Here is a 19,112-nt window from a genome sequence, read left to right as displayed (position 1 = left end):
AGGCGGGAAAAGGCGTCCGAGGGGGTGAAAGGGTGTAAAAAAGTGTTTGGGGAGGGCGGGGGAGGGGATTTGTTGGAACCCGGAAGTGGGAGGCGGAAACCCGGAAGTGGCAGGCGGAAACCGGAAGTGAGGGGGAGAGGAGCGGGGGAGGCGGGAAAAGGCGTGCGAGGGGGAGAAACGGTGTAAAAAAGTGTTTGGGGAGGGCGGGGAGGGGATTTGTTGGAACCCGGAAGTGGGAGTCGGAAACCCGGAAGTGGAAGGCGGAAACCCGGAAGTGGGAGGCGGAAACCGGAAGTGAGGGGGAGAGGAGCGGGGGAGGCGGGAAAAGGCGCCCGAGGGGGTGAAACGGCGTAAAAAAGTGTTTGGGGAGGGCGGGGAGGGGATTGGGTGGAACCCGGAAGTGGGAGTCGTAAACCCGGAAGTGGGAGGCGGAAACCGGAAGTGAGGGGGAGAGGAGCGGGGGAGGCGGGAAAAGGCGTGCGAGGGGGAGAAACGGTGTAAAAAAGTGTTTGGGGAGGGCGGGGAGGGGATTTGTTGGAACCCGGAAGTGGGAGGCGTAAACCCGGAAGTGGGAGGCGGAAACCGGAAGTGAGGGGGAGAGGAGCGGGGGAGGCGGGAAAAGGCGTCCGAGGGGGTGAAACGGTGTAAAAAAGTGTTTGGGGAGGGCGGGGAGGGGATTTGTTGGAACCCGGAAGTGGGAGGCGGAAACCCGGAAGTGGGAGGCGGAAACCGGAAGTGAGGGGGAGAGGAGCGAGGGAGGCGGGAAAAGGCGTGCGAGGGGGTGAAAGGGTGTAAAAAAGTGTTTGGGGAGGGCGGGGAGGGGATTTGTTGGAACCCGGAAGTGGGAGTCGGAAACCCGGAAGTGGGAGGCGGAAACCGGAAGTGAGGGGGAGAGGAGCGGGGGAGGCGGGAAAAGGCGCCCGAGGGGGTGAAACGGTGTAAAAAAGTGTGTGGGAAGGGCGGGGGAGGGGATTGGGTGGAACCCGGAAGTGGGAGGCGGAAACCCGGAAGTGGGAGGCGGAAACCGGAAGTGAGGGGGAGAGGAGCGGGGGAGGCGGGAAAAGGCGTCCGAGGGGGGGAAACGGTGTCAAAAAGTGTTTGGGGAGGGCGGGGGAGGGGATTGGGTGGAACCCGGAAGTGGGAGGCGGAAACCCGGAAGTGGGAGGCGGAAACCGGAAGTGAGGGGGAGAGGAGCGGGGGAGGCGGGAAAAGGCGTCCGAGGGGGTGAAACGGTTTCAAAAAGTGTTTGGGGAGGGCGGGGGAGGGGATTTGTTGGAACCCGGAAGTGGGAGGCGGAAACCCGGAAGTGGGAGGCGGAAACCGGAAGTGAGGGGGAGAGGAGCGGGGGAGGCGGGAAAAGGCGCCCGAGGGGGTGAAACGGTGTAAAAAAGTGTTTGGGGAGGGCGGGGGAGGGGATTGGGTGGAACCCGGAAGTGGGAGGCGGAAACCCGGAAGTGGGAGGCGGAAACCGGAAGTGAGGGGGAGAGGAGCGGGGGAGGCGGGAAAAGGCGCCCGAGGGGGTGAAAGGGTGTAAAAAAGTGTTTGGGGAGGGCGGGGAGGGGATTTGTTGGAACCCGGAAGTGGGAGGCGGAAACCCGGAAGTGGGAGGCGGAAACCGGAAGTGAGGGGGAGAGGAGCGGGGGAGGCGGGAAAAGGCGTCCGAGGGGGTGAAACGGTTTCAAAAAGTGTTTGGGGAGGGCGGGGAGGGGATTTGTTGGAACCCGGAAGTGGGAGGCGGAAACCCGGAAGTGGGAGTCGGAAACCGGAAGTGAGGGGGAGAGGAGCGGGGGAGGCGGGAAAAGGCGCGCGAGGGGGTGAAACGGTGTAAAAAAGTGTTTGGGGAGGGCGGGGAGGGGATTTGTTGGAACCCGGAAGTGGGAGGCGGAAACCCGGAAGTGGGAGGCGGAAACCGGAAGTGAGGGGGAGAGGAGCGGGGGAGGCGGGAAAAGGCGCGCGAGGGGGTGAAAGGGTGTAAAAAAGTGTTTGGGGAGGGCGGGGAGGGGATTTGTTGGAACCCGGAAGTGGGAGGCGGAAACCCGGAAGTGGGAGGCGGAAACCGGAAGTGAGGGGGAGAGGAGCGAGGGAGGCGGGAAAAGGCGTGCGAGGGGGTGAAAGGGTGTAAAAAAGTGTTTGGGGAGGGCGGGGAGGGGATTTGTTGGAACCCGGAAGTGGGAGGCGGAAACCCGGAAGTGGGAGGCGGAAACCGGAAGTGAGGGGGAGAGGAGCGGGGGAGGCGGGAAAAGGCGCGCGAGGGGGTGAAAGGGTGTAAAAAAGTGTGTGGGGAGGGCGGGGAGGGGATTTGTTGGAACCCGGAAGTGGGAGGCGGAAACCCGGAAGTGGGAGGCGGAAACCGGAAGTGAGGGGGAGAGGAGCGGGGGAGGCGGGAAAAGGTGTCCGAGGGGGTGAAACGGTGTCAAAAAGTGTTTGGGGAGGGCGGGGGAGGGGATTGGGTGGAACCCGGAAGTGGGAGGCGGAAACCCGGAAGTGGGAGGCCGAAACCGGAAGTGAGGGGGAGAGGAGCGGGGGAGGCGGGAAAAGGCGTCCGAGGGGGTGAAAGGGTGTAAAAAAGTGTTTGGGGAGGGCGGGGGAGGGGATTTGTTGGAACCCGGAAGTGGGAGGCGGAAACCCGGAAGTGGGAGGCCGAAACCGGAAGTGAGGGGGAGAGGAGCGGGGGAGGCGGGAAAAGGCGTCCGAGGGGGTGAAACGGTGTCAAAAAGTGTTTGGGGAGGGCGGGGGAGGGGATTGGGTGGAACCCGGAAGTGGAAGGCGGAAACCCGGAAGTGGGAGTCGGAAACCGGAAGTGAGGGGGAGAGGAGCGGGGGAGGCGGGAAAAGGCGCCCGAGGGGGTGAAAGGGTGTAAAAAAGTGTTTGGGGAGGGCGGGGGAGGGGATTTGTTGGAACCCGGAAGTGGGAGTCGTAAACCCGGAAGTGGGAGGCGGAAACCGGAAGTGAGGGGGAGAGGAGCGGGGGAGGCGGGAAAAGGCGTGCGAGGGGGTGAAACGGTGTAAAAAAGTGTTTGGGGAGGGCGGGGAGGGGATTTGTTGGAACCCGGAAGTGGGAGGCGGAAACCCGGAAGTGGGAGGCGGAAACCGGAAGTGAGGGGGAGAGGAGCGGGGGAGGCGGGAAAAGGCGCCCGAGGGGGTGAAACGGTTTCAAAAAGTGTGTGGGGAGGGCGGGGGAGGGGATTGGGTGGAACCCGGAAGTGGGAGGCGGAAACCCGGAAGTGGGAGGCGGAAACCGGAAGTGAGGGGGAGAGGAGCGGGGGAGGCGGGAAAAGGCGCGCGAGGGGGTGAAAGGGTGTAAAAAAGTGTTTGGGGAGGGCGGGGAGGGGATTTGTTGGAACCCGGAAGTGGGAGGCGGAAACCCGGAAGTGGGAGGCGGAAACCGGAAGTGAGGGGGAGAGGAGCGGGGGAGGCGGGAAAAGGCGCGCGAGGGGGTGAAAGGGTGTAAAAAAGTGTTTGGGGAGGGCGGGGAGGGGATTTGTTGGAACCCGGAAGTGGGAGGCGGAAACCCGGAAGTGGGAGGCGGAAACCGGAAGTGAGGGGGAGAGGAGCGGGGGAGGCGGGAAAAGGCGCGCGAGGGGGTGAAAGGGTGTAAAAAAGTGTGTGGGGAGGGCGGGGAGGGGATTTGTTGGAACCCGGAAGTGGGAGGCGGAAACCCGGAAGTGGGAGGCGGAAACCGGAAGTGAGGGGGAGAGGAGCGGGGGAGGCGGGAAAAGGCGTCCGAGGGGGTGAAACGGTGTCAAAAAGTGTTTGGGGAGGGCGGGGGAGGGGATTGGGTGGAACCCGGAAGTGGGAGGCGGAAACCCGGAAGTGGGAGGCCGAAACCGGAAGTGAGGGGGAGAGGAGCGGGGGAGGCGGGAAAAGGCGTCCGAGGGGGTGAAACGGTGTAAAAAAGTGTTTGGGGAGGGCGGGGGAGGGGATTTGTTGGAACCCGGAAGTGGGAGTCGTAAACCCGGAAGTGGGAGGCCGAAACCGGAAGTGAGGGGGAGAGGAGCGGGGGAGGCGGGAAAAGGCGTCCGAGGGGGTGAAAGGGTGTAAAAAAGTGTTTGGGGAGGGCGGGGGAGGGGATTTGTTGGAACCCGGAAGTGGGAGGCGGAAACCCGGAAGTGGCAGGCGGAAACCGGAAGTGAGGGGGAGAGGAGCGGGGGAGGCGGGAAAAGGCGTGCGAGGGGGAGAAACGGTGTAAAAAAGTGTTTGGGGAGGGCGGGGAGGGGATTTGTTGGAACCCGGAAGTGGGAGTCGGAAACCCGGAAGTGGAAGGCGGAAACCCGGAAGTGGGAGGCGGAAACCGGAAGTGAGGGGGAGAGGAGCGGGGGAGGCGGGAAAAGGCGCCCGAGGGGGTGAAACGGCGTAAAAAAGTGTTTGGGGAGGGCGGGGAGGGGATTGGGTGGAACCCGGAAGTGGGAGTCGTAAACCCGGAAGTGGGAGGCGGAAACCGGAAGTGAGGGGGAGAGGAGCGGGGGAGGCGGGAAAAGGCGTGCGAGGGGGAGAAACGGTGTAAAAAAGTGTTTGGGGAGGGCGGGGAGGGGATTTGTTGGAACCCGGAAGTGGGAGGCGTAAACCCGGAAGTGGGAGGCGGAAACCGGAAGTGAGGGGGAGAGGAGCGGGGGAGGCGGGAAAAGGCGTCCGAGGGGGTGAAACGGTGTAAAAAAGTGTTTGGGGAGGGCGGGGAGGGGATTTGTTGGAACCCGGAAGTGGGAGGCGGAAACCCGGAAGTGGGAGGCGGAAACCGGAAGTGAGGGGGAGAGGAGCGAGGGAGGCGGGAAAAGGCGTGCGAGGGGGTGAAAGGGTGTAAAAAAGTGTTTGGGGAGGGCGGGGAGGGGATTTGTTGGAACCCGGAAGTGGGAGTCGGAAACCCGGAAGTGGGAGGCGGAAACCGGAAGTGAGGGGGAGAGGAGCGGGGGAGGCGGGAAAAGGCGCCCGAGGGGGTGAAACGGTGTAAAAAAGTGTGTGGGAAGGGCGGGGGAGGGGATTGGGTGGAACCCGGAAGTGGGAGGCGGAAACCCGGAAGTGGGAGGCGGAAACCGGAAGTGAGGGGGAGAGGAGCGGGGGAGGCGGGAAAAGGCGTCCGAGGGGGGGAAACGGTGTCAAAAAGTGTTTGGGGAGGGCGGGGGAGGGGATTGGGTGGAACCCGGAAGTGGGAGGCGGAAACCCGGAAGTGGGAGGCGGAAACCGGAAGTGAGGGGGAGAGGAGCGGGGGAGGCGGGAAAAGGCGTCCGAGGGGGTGAAACGGTTTCAAAAAGTGTTTGGGGAGGGCGGGGGAGGGGATTTGTTGGAACCCGGAAGTGGGAGGCGGAAACCCGGAAGTGGGAGGCGGAAACCGGAAGTGAGGGGGAGAGGAGCGGGGGAGGCGGGAAAAGGCGCCCGAGGGGGTGAAACGGTGTAAAAAAGTGTTTGGGGAGGGCGGGGGAGGGGATTGGGTGGAACCCGGAAGTGGGAGGCGGAAACCCGGAAGTGGGAGGCGGAAACCGGAAGTGAGGGGGAGAGGAGCGGGGGAGGCGGGAAAAGGCGCCCGAGGGGGTGAAAGGGTGTAAAAAAGTGTTTGGGGAGGGCGGGGAGGGGATTTGTTGGAACCCGGAAGTGGGAGGCGGAAACCCGGAAGTGGGAGGCGGAAACCGGAAGTGAGGGGGAGAGGAGCGGGGGAGGCGGGAAAAGGCGTCCGAGGGGGTGAAACGGTTTCAAAAAGTGTTTGGGGAGGGCGGGGAGGGGATTTGTTGGAACCCGGAAGTGGGAGGCGGAAACCCGGAAGTGGGAGTCGGAAACCGGAAGTGAGGGGGAGAGGAGCGGGGGAGGCGGGAAAAGGCGCGCGAGGGGGTGAAACGGTGTAAAAAAGTGTTTGGGGAGGGCGGGGAGGGGATTTGTTGGAACCCGGAAGTGGGAGGCGGAAACCCGGAAGTGGGAGGCGGAAACCGGAAGTGAGGGGGAGAGGAGCGGGGGAGGCGGGAAAAGGCGCGCGAGGGGGTGAAAGGGTGTAAAAAAGTGTTTGGGGAGGGCGGGGAGGGGATTTGTTGGAACCCGGAAGTGGGAGGCGGAAACCCGGAAGTGGGAGGCGGAAACCGGAAGTGAGGGGGAGAGGAGCGAGGGAGGCGGGAAAAGGCGTGCGAGGGGGTGAAAGGGTGTAAAAAAGTGTTTGGGGAGGGCGGGGAGGGGATTTGTTGGAACCCGGAAGTGGGAGGCGGAAACCCGGAAGTGGGAGGCGGAAACCGGAAGTGAGGGGGAGAGGAGCGGGGGAGGCGGGAAAAGGCGCGCGAGGGGGTGAAAGGGTGTAAAAAAGTGTGTGGGGAGGGCGGGGAGGGGATTTGTTGGAACCCGGAAGTGGGAGGCGGAAACCCGGAAGTGGGAGGCGGAAACCGGAAGTGAGGGGGAGAGGAGCGGGGGAGGCGGGAAAAGGTGTCCGAGGGGGTGAAACGGTGTCAAAAAGTGTTTGGGGAGGGCGGGGGAGGGGATTGGGTGGAACCCGGAAGTGGGAGGCGGAAACCCGGAAGTGGGAGGCCGAAACCGGAAGTGAGGGGGAGAGGAGCGGGGGAGGCGGGAAAAGGCGTCCGAGGGGGTGAAAGGGTGTAAAAAAGTGTTTGGGGAGGGCGGGGGAGGGGATTTGGTGGAACCCGGAAGTGGGAGGCGGAAACCCGGAAGTGGGAGGCCGAAACCGGAAGTGAGGGGGAGAGGAGCGGGGGAGGCGGGAAAAGGCGTCCGAGGGGGTGAAACGGTGTCAAAAAGTGTTTGGGGAGGGCGGGGGAGGGGATTGGGTGGAACCCGGAAGTGGAAGGCGGAAACCCGGAAGTGGGAGTCGGAAACCGGAAGTGAGGGGGAGAGGAGCGGGGGAGGCGGGAAAAGGCGCCCGAGGGGGTGAAAGGGTGTAAAAAAGTGTTTGGGGAGGGCGGGGGAGGGGATTTGTTGGAACCCGGAAGTGGGAGTCGTAAACCCGGAAGTGGGAGGCGGAAACCGGAAGTGAGGGGGAGAGGAGCGGGGGAGGCGGGAAAAGGCGTGCGAGGGGGTGAAACGGTGTAAAAAAGTGTTTGGGGAGGGCGGGGAGGGGATTTGTTGGAACCCGGAAGTGGGAGGCGGAAACCCGGAAGTGGGAGGCGGAAACCGGAAGTGAGGGGGAGAGGAGCGGGGGAGGCGGGAAAAGGCGCCCGAGGGGGTGAAACGGTTTCAAAAAGTGTGTGGGGAGGGCGGGGGAGGGGATTGGGTGGAACCCGGAAGTGGGAGGCGGAAACCCGGAAGTGGGAGGCGGAAACCGGAAGTGAGGGGGAGAGGAGCGGGGGAGGCGGGAAAAGGCGCGCGAGGGGGTGAAAGGGTGTAAAAAAGTGTTTGGGGAGGGCGGGGAGGGGATTTGTTGGAACCCGGAAGTGGGAGGCGGAAACCCGGAAGTGGGAGGCGGAAACCGGAAGTGAGGGGGAGAGGAGCGGGGGAGGCGGGAAAAGGCGCGCGAGGGGGTGAAAGGGTGTAAAAAAGTGTTTGGGGAGGGCGGGGAGGGGATTTGTTGGAACCCGGAAGTGGGAGGCGGAAACCCGGAAGTGGGAGGCGGAAACCGGAAGTGAGGGGGAGAGGAGCGGGGGAGGCGGGAAAAGGCGCGCGAGGGGGTGAAAGGGTGTAAAAAAGTGTGTGGGGAGGGCGGGGAGGGGATTTGTTGGAACCCGGAAGTGGGAGGCGGAAACCCGGAAGTGGGAGGCGGAAACCGGAAGTGAGGGGGAGAGGAGCGGGGGAGGCGGGAAAAGGCGTCCGAGGGGGTGAAACGGTGTCAAAAAGTGTTTGGGGAGGGCGGGGGAGGGGATTGGGTGGAACCCGGAAGTGGGAGGCGGAAACCCGGAAGTGGGAGGCCGAAACCGGAAGTGAGGGGGAGAGGAGCGGGGGAGGCGGGAAAAGGCGTCCGAGGGGGTGAAACGGTGTAAAAAAGTGTTTGGGGAGGGCGGGGGAGGGGATTTGTTGGAACCCGGAAGTGGGAGTCGTAAACCCGGAAGTGGGAGGCCGAAACCGGAAGTGAGGGGGAGAGGAGCGGGGGAGGCGGGAAAAGGCGTCCGAGGGGGTGAAAGGGTGTAAAAAAGTGTTTGGGGAGGGCGGGGGAGGGGATTTGTTGGAACCCGGAAGTGGGAGGCGGAAACCCGGAAGTGGCAGGCGGAAACCGGAAGTGAGGGGGAGAGGAGCGGGGGAGGCGGGAAAAGGCGTGCGAGGGGGAGAAACGGTGTAAAAAAGTGTTTGGGGAGGGCGGGGAGGGGATTTGTTGGAACCCGGAAGTGGGAGTCGGAAACCCGGAAGTGGAAGGCGGAAACCCGGAAGTGGGAGGCGGAAACCGGAAGTGAGGGGGAGAGGAGCGGGGGAGGCGGGAAAAGGCGCCCGAGGGGGTGAAACGGCGTAAAAAAGTGTTTGGGGAGGGCGGGGAGGGGATTTGTTGGAACCCGGAAGTGGGAGTCGTAAACCCGGAAGTGGGAGGCGGAAACCGGAAGTGAGGGGGAGAGGAGCGGGGGAGGCGGGAAAAGGCGTGCGAGGGGGAGAAACGGTGTAAAAAAGTGTTTGGGGAGGGCGGGGAGGGGATTTGTTGGAACTCGGAAGTGGGAGTCGTAAACCCGGAAGTGGGAGGCGGAAACCGGAAGTGAGGGGGAGAGGAGCGGGGGAGGCGGGAAAAGGCGTCCGAGGGGGTGAAACGGTGTAAAAAAGTGTTTGGGGAGGGCGGGGAGGGGATTTGTTGGAACCCGGAAGTGGGAGGCGGAAACCCGGAAGTGGGAGGCGGAAACCGGAAGTGAGGGGGAGAGGAGCGAGGGAGGCGGGAAAAGGCGTGCGAGGGGGTGAAAGGGTGTAAAAAAGTGTTTGGGGAGGGCGGGGAGGGGATTTGTTGGAACCCGGAAGTGGGAGTCGGAAACCCGGAAGTGGGAGGCGGAAACCGGAAGTGAGGGGGAGAGGAGCGGGGGAGGCGGGAAAAGGCGCCCGAGGGGGTGAAACGGTGTAAAAAAGTGTTTGGGGAGGGCGGGGGAGGGGATTTGTTGGAACCCGGAAGTGGGAGGCGGAAACCCGGAAGTGGGAGGCGGAAACCGGAAGTGAGGGGGAGAGGAGCGGGGGAGGCGGGAAAAGGCGTCCGAGGGGGTGAAACGGTGTCAAAAAGTGTTTGGGGAGGGCGGGGGAGGGGATTGGGTGGAACCCGGAAGTGGAAGGCGGAAACCCGGAAGTGGGAGGCGGAAACCCGGAAGTGGGAGGCCGAAACCGGAAGTGAGGGGGAGAGGAGCGGGGGAGGCGGGAAAAGGCGTCCGAGGGGGTGAAACGGTGTAAAAAAGTGTTTGGGGAGGGCGGGGAGGGGATTGGGTGGAACCCGGAAGTGGAAGGCGGAAACCCGGAAGTGGGAGGCGGAAACCGGAAGTGAGGGGGAGAGGAGCGGGGGAGGCGGGAAAAGGCGTGCGAGGGGGAGAAACGGTGTAAAAAAGTGTTTGGGGAGGGCGGGGAGGGGATTTGTTGGAACTCGGAAGTGGGAGTCGTAAACCCGGAAGTGGGAGGCGGAAACCGGAAGTGAGGGGGAGAGGAGCGGGGGAGGCGGGAAAAGGCGTGCGAGGGGGTGAAACGGTGTAAAAAAGTGTTTGGGGAGGGCGGGGAGGGGATTTGTTGGAACCCGGAAGTGGGAGGCGGAAACCCGGAAGTGGGAGGCGGAAACCGGAAGTGAGGGGGAGAGGAGCGAGGGAGGCGGGAAAAGGCGTGCGAGGGGGTGAAAGGGTGTCAAAAAGTGTTTGGGGAGGGCGGGGAGGGGATTTGTTGGAACCCGGAAGTGGGAGTCGGAAACCCGGAAGTGGGAGGCGGAAACCGGAAGTGAGGGGGAGAGGAGCGGGGGAGGCGGGAAAAGGCGCCCGAGGGGGTGAAACGGTGTAAAAAAGTGTTTGGGGAGGGCGGGGGAGGGGATTTGTTGGAACCCGGAAGTGGGAGGCGGAAACCCGGAAGTGGGAGGCGGAAACCGGAAGTGAGGGGGAGAGGAGCGGGGGAGGCGGGAAAAGGCGTCCGAGGGGGTGAAACGGTGTCAAAAAGTGTTTGGGGAGGGCGGGGGAGGGGATTGGGTGGAACCCGGAAGTGGAAGGCGGAAACCCGGAAGTGGGAGGCGGAAACCCGGAAGTGGGAGGCCGAAACCGGAAGTGAGGGGGAGAGGAGCGGGGGAGGCGGGAAAAGGCGTCCGAGGGGGTGAAACGGTGTAAAAAAGTGTTTGGGGAGGGCGGGGGAGGGGATTGGGTGGAACCCGGAAGTGGAAGGCGGAAACCCGGAAGTGGGAGGCGGAAACCGGAAGTGAGGGGGAGAGGAGCGGGGGAGGCGGGAAAAGGCGCCCGAGGGGGTGAAACGGTGTAAAAAAGTGTTTGGGGAGGGCGGGGGAGGGGATTTGTTGGAACCCGGAAGTGGGAGGCGGAAACCCGGAAGTGGGAGGCGGAAACCGGAAGTGAGGGGGAGAGGAGCGGGGGAGGCGGGAAAAGGCGTCCGAGGGGGTGAAACGGTGTCAAAAAGTGTTTGGGGAGGGCGGGGGAGGGGATTTGTTGGAACCCGGAAGTGGGAGTCGGAAACCCGGAAGTGGGAGGCGGAAACCGGAAGTGAGGGGGAGAGGAGCGGGGGAGGCGGGAAAAGGCGTCCGAGGGGGGGAAACGGTGTCAAAAAGTGTTTGGGGAGGGCGGGGGAGGGGATTGGGTGGAACCCGGAAGTGGGAGGCGGAAACCCGGAAGTGGGAGTCGGAAACCGGAAGTGAGGGGGAGAGGAGCAGGGGAGGCGGGAAAAGGCGTCCGAGGGGGTGAAACGGTGTCAAAAAGTGTTTGGGGAGGGCGGGGGAGGGGATTGGGTGGAACCCGGAAGTGGGAGGCGGAAACCCGGAAGTGGGAGGCGGAAACCGGAAGTGAGGGGGAGAGGAGCGGGGGAGGCGGGAAAAGGCGTCCGAGGGGGTGAAAGGGTGTAAAAAAGTGTTTGGGGAGGGCGGGGGAGGGGATTTGTTGGAACCCGGAAGTGGGAGGCGGAAACCCGGAAGTGGGAGGCGGAAACCGGAAGTGAGGGGGAGAGGAGCGGGGGAGGCGGGAAAAGGCGTCCGAGGGGGTGAAACGGTGTCAAAAAGTGTTTGGGGAGGGCGGGGGAGGGGATTGGGTGGAACCCGGAAGTGGAAGGCGGAAAACCGGAAGTGGGAGGCGGAAACCGGAAGTGAGGGGGAGAGGAGCGGGGGAGGCGGGAAAAGGCGTCCGAGGGGGTGAAACGGTGTCAAAAAGTGTTTGGGGAGGGCGGGGAGGGGATTTGTTGGAACCCGGAAGTGGAAGGCGGAAACCCGGAAGTGGGAGGCCGAAACCGGAAGTGAGGGGGAGAGGAGCGGGGGAGGCGGGAAAAGGCGTCCGAGGGGGTGAAACGGTGTCAAAAAGTGTGTGGGGAGGGCGGGGGAGGGGATTTGTTGGAACCCGGAAGTGGGAGGCGGAAACCCGGAAGTGGGAGGCGGAAACCGGAAGTGAGGGGGAGAGGAGCGGGGGAGGCGGGAAAAGGCGTCCGAGGGGGTGAAACGGTGTAAAAAAGTGCTTGGGGAGGGCGGGGGAGGGGATTTGTTGGAACCCGGAAGTGGGAGGCGGAAACCCGGAAGTGGGAGGCGGAAACCGGAAGTGAGGGGGAGAGGAGCGGGGGAGGCGGGAAAAGGCGTCCGAGGGGGTGAAACGGTGTCAAAAAGTGTTTGGGGAGGGCGGGGGAGGGGATTGGGTGGAACCCGGAAGTGGGAGGCGGAAACCCGGAAGTGGGAGGCGGAAACCGGAAGTGAGGGGGAGAGGAGCGGGGGAGGCGGGAAAAGGCGTCCGAGGGGGTGAAACGGTTTCAAAAAGTGTTTGGGGAGGGCGGGGGAGGGGATTTGTTGGAACCCGGAAGTGGGAGGCGGAAACCCGGAAGTGGGAGTCGGAAACCGGAAGTGAGGGGGAGAGGAGCGGGGGAGGCGGGAAAAGGCGCCCGAGGGGGTGAAACGGTGTAAAAAAGTGTTTGGGGAGGGCGGGGGAGGGGATTGGGTGGAACCCGGAAGTGGGAGGCGGAAACCCGGAAGTGGGAGGCCGAAACCGGAAGTGAGGGGGAGAGGAGCGGGGGAGGCGGGAAAAGGCGTCCGAGGGGGGGAAACGGTGTCAAAAAGTGTTTGGGGAGGGCGGGGGAGGGGATTTGTTGGAACCCGGAAGTGGGAGGCGGAAACCCGGAAGTGGGAGGCGGAAACCGGAAGTGAGGGGGAGAGGAGCGGGGGAGGCGGGAAAAGGCGTCCGAGGGGGTGAAACGGTGTAAAAAAGTGTTTGGGGAGGGCGGGGGAGGGGATTTGTTGGAACCCGGAAGTGGGAGGCGGAAACCCGGAAGTGGGAGGCCGAAACCGGAAGTGAGGGGGAGAGGAGCGGGGGAGGCGGGAAAAGGCGTCCGAGGGGGGAAACGGTGTAAAAAAGTGTTTGGGGAGGGCGGGGGAGGGGATTGGGTGGAACCCGGAAGTGGGAGGCGGAAACCCGGAAGTGGGAGGCGGAAACCGGAAGTGAGGGGGAGAGGAGCGGGGGAGGCGGGAAAAGGCGTCCGAGGGGGTGAAACGGTGTCAAAAAGTGTTTGGGGAGGGCGGGGGAGGGGATTGGGTGGAACCCGGAAGTGGGAGGCGGAAACCCGGAAGTGGGAGTCGGAAACCGGAAGTGAGGGGGAGAGGAGCGGGGGAGGCGGGAAAAGGCGTCCGAGGGGGTGAAACGGTTTCAAAAAGTGTGTGGGGAGGGCGGGGGAGGGGATTGGGTGGAACCCGGAAGTGGGAGGCGGAAACCCGGAAGTGGGATGCCGAAACCGGAAGTGAGGGGGAGAGGAGCGGGGGAGGCGGGAAAAGGCGTCCGAGGGGGTGAAACGGTGTAAAAAAGTGTTTGGGGAGGGCGGGGGAGGGGATTGGGTGGAACCCGGAAGTGGGAGGCGGAAACCCGGAAGTGGGATGCCGAAACCGGAAGTGAGGGGGAGAGGAGCGGGGGAGGCGGGAAAAGGCGTCCGAGGGGGGGAAACGGTGTCAAAAAGTGTTTGGGGAGGGCGGGGGAGGGGATTGGGTGGAACCCGGAAGTGGGAGGCGGAAACCCGGAAGTGGGAGGCGGAAACCGGAAGTGAGGGGGAGAGGAGCGGGGGAGGCGGGAAAAGGCGTCCGAGGGGGTGAAACGGTTTCAAAAAGTGTGTGGGGAGGGCGGGGGAGGGGATTTGTTGGAACCCGGAAGTGGGAGTCGTAAACCCGGAAGTGGGAGGCGGAAACCGGAAGTGAGGGGGAGAGGAGCGGGGGAGGCGGGAAAAGGCGTGCGAGGGGGTGAAACGGTGTCAAAAAGTGTTTGGGGAGGGCGGGGGAGGGGATTTGTTGGAACCCGGAAGTGGGAGGCGGAAACCCGGAAGTGGGAGGCGGAAACCGGAAGTGAGGGGGAGAGGAGCGGGGGAGGCGGGAAAAGGCGCCCGAGGGGGTGAAACGGTGTAAAAAAGTGTTTGGGGAGGGCGGGGGAGGGGATTTGTTGGAACCCGGAAGTGGGAGGCGGAAACCCGGAAGTGGGAGGCGGAAACCGGAAGTGAGGGGGAGAGGAGCGGGGGAGGTGGGAAAAGGCGTGCGAGGGGGTGAAAGGGTGTAAAAAAGTGTTTGGGGAGGGCGGGGGAGGGGATTTGTTGGAACCCGGAAGTGGGAGGCGGAAACCCGGAAGTGGGAGGCGGAAACCGGAAGTGGGAGGCCGAAACCGGAAGTGAGGGGGAGAGGAGCGGGGGAGGCGGGAAAAGGCGCCCGAGGGGGTGAAACGGCGTAAAAAAGTGTTTGGGGAGGGCGGGGAGGGGATTTGTTGGAACCCGGAAGTGGGAGTCGTAAACCCGGAAGTGGGAGGCGGAAACCGGAAGTGAGGGGGAGAGGAGCGGGGGAGGCGGGAAAAGGCGCCCGAGGGGGTGAAACGGTGTAAAAAAGTGTTTGGGGAGGGCGGGGAGGGGATTTGTTGGAACCCGGAAGTGGGAGTCGGAAACCCGGAAGTGGGAGGCGGAAACCGGAAGTGAGGGGGAGAGGAGCGAGGGAGGCGGGAAAAGGCGTGCGAGGGGGTGAAAGGGTGTAAAAAAGTGTTTGGGGAGGGCAGTGAGGGGATTTGTTGGAACCCGGAAGTGGGAGGCGGAAACCCGGAAGTGGGAGGCCGAAACCGGAAGTGAGGGGGAGAGGAGCGGGGGAGGCGGGAAAAGGCGCGCGAGGGGGTGAAAGGGTGTAAAAAAGTGTTTGGGGAGGGCGGGGAGGGGATTTGTTGGAACCCGGAAGTGGGAGTCGGAAACCCGGAAGTGGGAGGCGGAAACCCGGAAGTGGGAGGCGGAAACCGGAAGTGAGGGGGAGAGGAGCGGGGGAGGCGGGAAAAGGCGCCCGAGGGGGTGAAACGGCGTAAAAAAGTGTTTGGGGAGGGCGGGGGAGGGGATTTGTTGGAACCCGGAAGTGGGAGGCGGAAACCCGGAAGTGGGAGGCGGAAACCGGAAGTGAGGGGGAGAGGAGCGGGGGAGGCGGGAAAAGGCGCCCGAGGGGGTGAAAGGGTGTAAAAAAGTGTTTGGGGAGGGCGGGGAGGGGATTTGTTGGAACCCGGAAGTGGGAGGCGGAAACCCGGAAGTGGGAGGCCGAAACCGGAAGTGAGGGGGAGAGGAGCGGGGGAGGCGGGAAAAGGCGTGCGAGGGGGTGAAACGGTGTAAAAAAGTGTTTGGGGAGGGCGGGGAGGGGATTTGTTGGAACCCGGAAGTGGGAGGCGGAAACCCGGAAGTGGGAGGCGGAAACCGGAAGTGAGGGGGAGAGGAGCGGGGGAGGCGGGAAAAGGCGCGCGAGGGGGTGAAAGGGTGTAAAAAAGTGTTTGGGGAGGGCGGGGAGGGGATTTGTTGGAACCCGGAAGTGGGAGGCGGAAACCCGGAAGTGGGAGTCGGAAACCGGAAGTGAGGGGGAGAGGAGCGAGGGAGGCGGGAAAAGGCGTGCGAGGGGGTGAAAGGGTGTAAAAAAGTGTTTGGGGAGGGCAGTGAGGGGATTTGTTGGAACCCGGAAGTGGGAGGCGGAAACCCGGAAGTGGGAGGCGGAAACCGGAAGTGAGGGGGAGAGGAGCGGGGGAGGCGGGAAAAGGCGCGCGAGGGGGTGAAAGGGTGTAAAAAAGTGTGTGGGGAGGGCGGGGAGGGGATTTGTTGGAACCCGGAAGTGGGAGGCGGAAACCCGGAAGTGGGAGGCGGAAACCGGAAGTGAGGGGGAGAGGAGCGGGGGAGGCGGGAAAAGGCGTGCGAGGGGGTGAAAGGGTGTAAAAAAGTGTTTGGGGAGGGCGGGGAGGGGATTTGTTGGAACCCGGAAGTGGGAGGCGGAAACCCGGAAGTGGGAGGCGGAAACCGGAAGTGAGGGGGAGAGGAGCGGGGGAGGCGGGAAAAGGCGTCCGAGGGGGTGAAACGGTGTAAAAAAGTGTTTGGGGAGGGCGGGGGAGGGGATTTGTTGGAACCCGGAAGTGGGAGGCGGAAACCCGGAAGTGGGAGGCGGAAACCGGAAGTGAGGGGGAGAGGAGCGGGGGAGGCGGGAAAAGGCGCCCGAGGGGGTGAAACGGTTTCAAAAAGTGTTTGGGGAGGGCGGGGGAGGGGATTTGTTGGAACCCGGAAGTGGGAGGCGGAAACCCGGAAGTGGGAGGCGGAAACCGGAAGTGAGGGGGAGAGGAGCGGGGGAGGCGGGAAAAGGCGCCCGAGGGGGTGAAAGGGTGTAAAAAAGTGTTTGGGGAGGGCGGGGGAGGGGATTTGTTGGAACCCGGAAGTGGGAGTCGGAAACCCGGAAGTGGGAGGCGGAAACCGGAAGTGAGGGGGAGAGGAGCGGGGGAGGCGGGAAAAGGCGTCCGAGGGGGTGAAACGGTGTAAAAAAGTGCTTGGGGAGGGCGGGGGAGGGGATTGGGTGGAACCCGGAAGTGGGAGGCGGAAACCCGGAAGTGGGAGGCGGAAACCGGAAGTGAGGGGGAGAGGAGCGGGGGAGGCGGGAAAAGGCGCCCGAGGGGGTGAAACGGTTTCAAAAAGTGTGTGGGGAGGGCGGGGGAGGGGATTGGGTGGAACCCGGAAGTGGGAGGCGGAAACCCGGAAGTGGGAGGCGGAAACCGGAAGTGAGGGGGAGAGGAGCGGGGGAGGCGGGAAAAGGCGTCCGAGGGGGGTGAAACGGTTTCAAAAAGTGTTTGGGGAGGGCGGGGGAGGGGATTTGTTGGAACCCGGAAGTGGGAGGCGGAAACCCGGAAGTGGGAGGCGGAAACCGGAAGTGAGGGGGAGAGGAGCGGGGGAGGCGGGAAAAGGCGTCCGAGGGGGTGAAACGGTGTCAAAAAAGTGTTTGGGGAGGGCGGGGGAGGGGATTTGTTGGAACCCGGAAGTGGGAGGCGGAAACCCGGAAGTGGGAGGCCGAAACCGGAAGTGAGGGGGAGAGGAGCGGGGGAGGCGGGAAAAGGCGCCCGAGGGGGGTGAAACGGTTTCAAAAAGTGCTTGGGGAGGGCGGGGGAGGGGATTTGTTGGAACCCGGAAGTGGGAGGCGGAAACCCGGAAGTGGGAGGCGGAAACCGGAAGTGAGGGGGAGAGGAGCGGGGGAGGCGGGAAAAGGCGTCCGAGGGGGGTGAAACGGTGTAAAAAAGTGTTTGGGGAGGGCGGGGGAGGGGATTGGGTGGAACCCGGAAGTGGGAGGCGGAAACCCGGAAGTGGGAGGCGGAAACCGGAAGTGAGGGGGAGAGGAGCGGGGGAGGCGGGAAAAGGCGTCCGAGGGGTGAAACGGTGTAAAAAAGTGTTTGGGGAGGGCGGGGGAGGGGATTTGTTGGAACCCGGAAGTGGGAGGCGGAAACCCGGAAGTGGGAGGCGGAAACCGGAAGTGAGGGGGAGAGGAGCGGGGGAGGCGGGAAAAGGCGTCCGAGGGGGTGAAACGGTGTAAAAAAGTGCTTGGGGAGGGCGGGGGAGGGGATTGGGTGGAACCCGGAAGTGGGAGGCGGAAACCCGGAAGTGGGAGGCGGAAACCGGAAGTGAGGGGGAGAGGAGCGGGGGAGGCGGGAAAAGGCGCCCGAGGGGGTGAAAGGGTGTAAAAAAGTGTTTGGGGAGGGCGGGGGAGGGGATTTGTTGGAACCCGGAAGTGGGAGTCGGAAACCCGGAAGTGGGAGGCGGAAACCGGAAGTGAGGGGGAGAGGAGCGGGGGAGGCGGGAAAAGGCGTCCGAGGGGGTGAAACGGTGTAAAAAAGTGCTTGGGGAGGGCGGGGGAGGGGATTGGGTGGAACCCGGAAGTGGGAGGCGGAAACCCGGAAGTGGGAGGCGGAAACCGGAAGTGAGGGGGAGAGGAGCGGGGGAGGCGGGAAAAGGCGCCCGAGGGGGTGAAACGGTTTCAAAAAGTGTGTGGGGAGGGCGGGGGAGGGGATTGGGTGGAACCCGGAAGTGGGAGGCGGAAACCCGGAAGTGGGAGGCGGAAACCGGAAGTGAGGGGGAGAGGAGCGGGGGAGGCGGGAAAAGGCGTCCGAGGGGGGTGAAACGGTTTCAAAAAGTGTTTGGGGAGGGCGGGGGAGGGGATTTGTTGGAACCCGGAAGTGGGAGGCGGAAACCCGGAAGTGGGAGGCGGAAACCGGAAGTGAGGGGGAGAGGAGCGGGGGAGGCGGGAAAAGGCGTCCGAGGGGGTGAAACGGTGTCAAAAAAGTGTTTGGGGAGGGCGGGGGAGGGGATTTGTTGGAACCCGGAAGTGGGAGGCGGAAACCCGGAAGTGGGAGGCCGAAACCGGAAGTGAGGGGGAGAGGAGCGGGGGAGGCGGGAAAAGGCGCCCGAGGGGGGTGAAACGGTTTCAAAAAGTGCTTGGGGAGGGCGGGGGAGGGGATTTGTTGGAACCCGGAAGTGGGAGGCGGAAACCCGGAAGTGGGAGGCGGAAACCGGAAGTGAGGGGGAGAGGAGCGGGGGAGGCGGGAAAAGGCGTCCGAGGGGGGTGAAACGGTGTAAAAAAGTGTTTGGGGAGGGCGGGGGAGGGGATTGGGTGGAACCCGGAAGTGGGAGGCGGAAACCCGGAAGTGGGAGGCGGAAACCGGAAGTGAGGGGGAGAGGAGCGGGGGAGGCGGGAAAAGGCGTCCGAGGGGTGAAACGGTGTAAAAAAGTGTTTGGGGAGGGCGGGGGAGGGGATTTGTTGGAACCCGGAAGTGGGAGGCGGAAACCCGGAAGTGGGAGGCGGAAACCGGAAGTGAGGGGGAGAGGAGCGGGGGAGGCGGGAAAAGGCGTCCGAGGGGGTGAAACGGTGTAAAAAAGTGCTTGGGGAGGGCGGGGGAGGGGATTGGGTGGAACCCGGAAGTGGGAGGCGGAAACCCGGAAGTGGGAGGCGGAAACCGGAAGTGAGGGGGAGAGGAGCGGGGGAGGCGGGAAAAGGCGCCCGAGGGGGTGAAACGGTTTCAAAAAGTGTGTGGGGAGGGCGGGGGAGGGGATTTGTTGGAACCCGGAAGTGGGAGGCGGAAACCCGGAAGTGGGAGGCCGAAACCGGAAGTGAGGGGGAGAGGAGCGGGGGAGGCGGGAAAAGGCGTCCGAGGGGGGGAAACGGTGTAAAAAAGTGTTTGGGGAGGGCGGGGGAGGGGATTTGTTGGAACCCGGAAGTGGGAGGCGGAAACCCGGAAGTGGGAGGCGGAAACCGGAAGTGAGGGGGAGAGGAGCGGGGGAGGCGGGAAAAGGCGTCCGAGGGGGTGAAACGGTTTCAAAAAGTGTTTGGGGAGGGCGGGGGAGGGGATTTGTTGGAACCCGGAAGTGGGAGGCGGAAACCCGGAAGTGGGAGGCCGAAACCGGAAGTGAGGGGGAGAGGAGCGGGGGAGGCGGGAAAAGGCGTCCGAGGGGGTGAAACGGTGTCAAAAAGTGTTTGGGGAGGGCGGGGGAGGGGATTGGGTGGAACCCGGAAGTGGGAGGCGGAAACCCGGAAGTGGGAGGCGGAAACCGGAAGTGAGGGGGAGAGGAGCGGGGGAGGCGGGAAAAGGCGTCCGAGGGGGTGAAACGGTTTCAAAAAGTGTGTGGGGAGGGCGGGGGAGGGGATTGGGTGGAACCCGGAAGTGGGAGGCGGAAACCCGGAAGTGGGAGGCGGAAACCGGAAGTGAGGGGGAGAGGAGCGGGGGAGGCGGGAAAAGGCGTCCGAGGGGGTGAAACGGTGTAAAAAAGTGTTTGGGGAGGGCGGGGGAGGGG

This window comes from Struthio camelus, chromosome 6 (assembly GCF_040807025.1).
Source record: "Struthio camelus isolate bStrCam1 chromosome 6, bStrCam1.hap1, whole genome shotgun sequence".
In the NCBI taxonomy this organism is placed as follows: Eukaryota; Metazoa; Chordata; class Aves; order Struthioniformes; family Struthionidae; genus Struthio; species Struthio camelus.
This window is presented reverse-complemented; position numbering follows the sequence as displayed.